The sequence below is a fragment of the Lampetra fluviatilis genome, chromosome 70, assembly GCF_964198595.1.
Source record: "Lampetra fluviatilis chromosome 70, kcLamFluv1.1, whole genome shotgun sequence".
Taxonomy (NCBI): domain Eukaryota; kingdom Metazoa; phylum Chordata; class Hyperoartia; order Petromyzontiformes; family Petromyzontidae; genus Lampetra; species Lampetra fluviatilis.
Window position 1 is genome coordinate 2478502 of NC_136344.1, and position 4675 is coordinate 2483176.

General features: G+C 54.7%; 1 long non-coding RNA gene across 1 annotated transcript; it reads right to left on the reverse strand.

Annotated features, from left to right (window-relative positions):
* Nucleotides 1-531: 531 nt before the first annotated feature.
* Nucleotides 532-3170, reverse strand: LOC144952785 (uncharacterized). Its single transcript, XR_013640689.1, has 3 exons — nt 3131-3170; nt 2911-3028; nt 532-688 (listed from the first exon to the last, which is right to left on the reverse strand). It is a non-coding gene; the product is annotated as an uncharacterized LOC144952785 (long non-coding RNA).
* Nucleotides 3171-4675: the final 1505 nt, after the last annotated feature.

Consider the following 4675-nt stretch of genomic DNA (forward strand, 5'->3'; position numbering starts at 1 on the left):
CCATCACCACCTCCAACATCACCACCACCACCACCTCGAGAAAAACCACCACCTCCACCACCTCCACCATCACGACCTCCTCCAACATCACCACCACCACCCCGAGTAAAACCACCACCACCACCACCTCCTCCACTATCACCACCTCCAACATCACCACCACCACCACCTCGAGAAAAACCACCACCATCACCGCCACCACCACCTCGAGAAAAACCACCACCACCACCACCACCTCCACCACCTCCACCATCACCACCTCTACCATCACCGCCACCATCACCTCGAGAAAAACCACCACCACCACCACCTCCACCACCTCCACCATCACCACCTCTACCATCACCGCCACCATCACCTCGAGAAAAACCACCACCACCAGTAAAACCATCAACACCACCACCGGTAAACCCACCACCTTCAGTAATACCACCAGCAGCACCACCGATACCTCCACCGCCACCTCCACCGTCACCTCCACCGCCACCACCTCCACCGTCACCACCACCACCACCACCACCGATACCGGAGCAAGCCCCTGTGCTGGCAGCAGAGAGCCGGTTGCCGGTATCGGGATGCGCCGGCCACCCAGAGGCCGAACAAGGCCGCTGGCCGCCCGGTTCGTCCGGGCCCCCAACGAGAGTCGCCGTGCCGGGTCTGGTCGCCGTCTCTCCGGAGTCTGAGTCTCCTGGCGAGGATGGAATGGAGGGACGGAGGAGAGGGAGGGAGGAGAGGGAGGAGAGGGAGGAGAGGGAGGGAGGGAGGGGAGGAGAGGGAGGAGAGGGAGGGAGGGAGGGAGGGGAGGAGAGGGAGGAGAGGGAGGAGAGGGAGGGAGGGAGGGGAGGGAGGAGAGGGAGGGAGGAGAGGGAGGAGAGGGAGGAGAGGGAGGGAGGGAGGGGAGGAGAGGGAGGAGAGGGAGGGAGGGAGGGAGGGGAGGGAGGAGAGGGAGGGAGGGAGGGGAGGAGAGGGAGGAGAGGGAGGGAGGGAGGGGAGGAGAGGGAGGAGAGGGAGGAGAGGGAGGAGAGGGAGGAGAGGGAGGGAGGGAGGGGAGGAGAGGGAGGAGAGGGAGGAGAGGGAGGAGAGGGAGGGAGGGAGGGAGGGAGGGGAGGAGAGGGAGGAGAGGGAGGGAGGGAGGGAGGGGAGGAGAGGGAGGAGAGGGAGGAGAGGGAGGGAGGGAGGGGAGGGAGGAGAGGGAGGAGAGGGAGGAGAGGGAGGGAGGGGAGGAGAGGGAGGAGAGGGAGGAGAGGGAGGAGAGGGAGGGAGGGAGGGGAGGAGAGGGAGGAGAGGGAGGGAGGGGAGGGAGGAGAGGGAGGAGAGGGAGGGAGGGGAGGGGAGGGAGGGAGGGAGGGGAGGAGAGGGAGTAGAGGGAGGGAGGAGAGGGAGGGAGGAGAGGGAGGGAGGAGAGGGAGGGAGGAGAGGGAGGGAGGGGAGGGAGGAGAGGGAGGGAGGAGAGGGAAGGAAGAGAGGGAGGGAGGAGAGGAGAGGGAGGGAGGAGAGGGAGGAGAGGGAGGGAGGAGAGGGAGGGAAGAGAGGGAGGAGATGGAGGGAGGAGATGGATTGAGGAAGGGAGTAGACGGAGGGAGAGGAAAACAAGACCCGGTACCGCCTGGACCGTAGAATGAGTACAGGAGATCCAATGGACTTGTTTTCGTGTGTGCGTGTGTATGCGGAGGAGAGGCTGCCATCCCTTTGTCGGGAGCTGGACCGGTACCACCTGCACGTCTGTGGAATGAGTACAGGAGATCCAATGGACTTGTTTTCGTGTGTGCGTGTGTATGCGGAGGAGAGGCTGCCATCCCTTTGTCGGGAGCTGGAGCAGTACCACCTGAACGTCTCTGGAATGAGTACAGGAGATCCAATGGACTGGTGTTCGTGTGTGCGCGTGTATGCGGAGGAGAGGCTGCCATCCCTTTGTCGGGAGCTGGACCGGTACCACCTGGACGTCTCTGGAATGAGTACAGGAGATCCAATGGACTGGTGTTCGTGTGTGCGCGTGTATGCGGAGGAGAGGCTGCCATCCCTTTGTCGGGAGCTGGACCGGTACCACCTGGACGTCTGTGGAATGAGTACAGGAGATCCAATGGACTTGTTTTCGTGTGTGCGCGTGTATGCGGAGGAGAGGCTGCCATCCTTCTGTCAGGAGCTGGAGCAGTACCACCTGGACGTCTGTGGAATGAGTACAGGAGATCCAATGGACTTGTTTTCGTGTGTGCGTGTGTATGCGGAGGAGAGGCTGCCATCCTTCTGTCAGGAGCTGGAGCAGTACCACCTGGACGTCTGTGGAATGAGTACAGGAGATCCAATGGACTTGTTTTCGTGTGTGCGTGTGTATGCGGAGGAGAGGCTGCCATCCTTCTGTCAGGAGCTGGAGCAGTACCACCTGGACGTCTGTGGAATGAGTACAGGAGATCCAATGGACTTGTTTTCGTGTGTGCGCGTGTATGCGGAGGAGAGGCTGCCATCCTTCTGTCAGGAGCTGGAGCAGTACCACCTGGACGTTTGTGGAATGAGTACAGGAGATCCAATGGACTGGTTTTCGTGTGTGCACATGTATGCGGAGGAGAGGCTGCCATCCCTCTGTCGGGAGCTGGACCAGTACCGCCTGGACGTCTGTGGAATGAGTACAGGACATCCAATGGACTTGTTTTCGTGTGTGCGCGTGTATGCATGCAGAGGAGAGGCTGCCATCCCTTTGTCGGGAGCTGGACCAGTACCGCCTGGACGTCTGTGGAATGAGTACAGGACATCCAATGGACTTGTTTTCGTGTGTGCGCGTGTATGCAGAGGAGAGGCTGCCATCCCTCTGTCAGGAGCTGGAGCAGTACCACCTGGACGTCTGTGGAATGAGTACAGGAGATCCAATGGACTGGTGTTCGTGTGTGCGCGTGTATGTGAGTGTACGGCGCGTACCTTCGTGTATCATCGCCGCGGCAGACGATGAGTCGGCGGCGATGCCGACCGATCCGCCCCCGTGACGCGGGATCTTGGCCGACGCCTTCACCGCATCGGTGGTGGTAATTCCACGTTCCTATGACGAGAGAGGAGGACGAGGCCTGAGGTCGAGCCCAGAGGTCGCTCGAAAGCAGTTCTGCAATGTCCGCTTCTGCGGGGCCTTTTCTTTTTTCCGTACCGGATCGAACCATTCTCGTGGCGGGGGTGGAAGGGCCGGTCCTTCTCCTCCTCCACCTCCTCCACCACCTCCACCTCCTCCACCTCCTCCACCTCCTCCTCCTCCACCTCCTCCACCAGCGACGAGAGCGGAGGTCCCAGAGGCTCGTGGGTTCTCGACGGTCACGCAGCCCGAGTCGTGGGAGGACGGCGACGAGAGGCGCCCCGTTCCGGCACCCTGAGTTGACAACAACAAAAAACTCCCAGAATTCCACACTGGTCAGACTAATTTCAGGGTGCTGATTCCAAATCTGATCTCAGATTTGCTCTTATCACATCTCATTTTTTTATGCTATCGGCATACCCCCATTTTCATTGATTTTACCCGAAATTAACTGCTTTAGTGTTAAAATATGGTGTTGTATTTTTTAGGATAGTGTGGATTTCTACATATTTTATGTAGATATCCACATTTATTTAATATTTTTCTTCCGCAGTTTTTATTGAAAATGCAATATTTGATATCTCAAAAACCTGATGCGATAGACAAAAACTGATGCCAGATTTGGAATCAGCACCCCAAAATTACCTTGAAACCTTTCGGTAAAGTCACGTAGAAGGGAAATAATAAAATGATAAAAATAAAACATAATAAAATAATTCTCACGACGTTTCGGCCACAACGCAAGCAGCCATCTTCAGGTGAAGAACAGCGTCTGTCGGAAAGACAGCGTCTGACGCTTGTGGCCGAAACGTCGTGAGAATTATTTTATGAAGTTTTATTTTTATCATTTTATTATTTCCCTTCTACGTGACTTTACCGAAAGAACCAAGAAGATGAATCCCTGCAGTCACGAAAGCTTTAAATCGAAATTTTATAATCTTTTATTTGTATTATTTTATTATGTTTTATTTGTATTATTTTATTATGTTTTATTTGTATTATTTTATTATGTTTTATTTTCATTATTTTATCATGTTTTATTTTGATTATTTTATGAAGTTTTATTTTTATTATTTTATTATTTCCCTTCTACGTGACGACTTTACCGAAAGAACCAAGAAGATGAATCCCTGCAGTCACGAAAGCTTTAAATCGAAATTTACCTTAAAACCGTTGGAATACCTTATGCCAGAACAAGTGTGTTGACCAGTGTTTTTCACCACTGGTGCCTCCCCTCTTCGATGCAACGATGTCCCACCATCCTCATCAGTCTTACCTCGTCGTTGTAAACATTTCCCAGGGTGCACCGTGAGCGCCACTTTCATTGTGATTGGAAATATCTTGACTTAAAGCTTTCGTGACTGCAGGAATTCTTATTGAAGACCCACGAATATAGAGCGAATATCCCAGAATTCCACACTGATGCCACAACCTTCGTCGCCACAAACCCTTCACCGAGATCATTTCTCCCAGAATCCCACAGTACCGCCGTCAACCTCTGCAGAAACATTTCCCAGAATTCCACACGAGTGCCGCCTCCGCCCGCCTCCAACCGTTGTTGTCAACTTTTCCCAGGATGCACCACGAGTGCCGCCCCCCTTTCTCCCTTAGTATAAACATTAC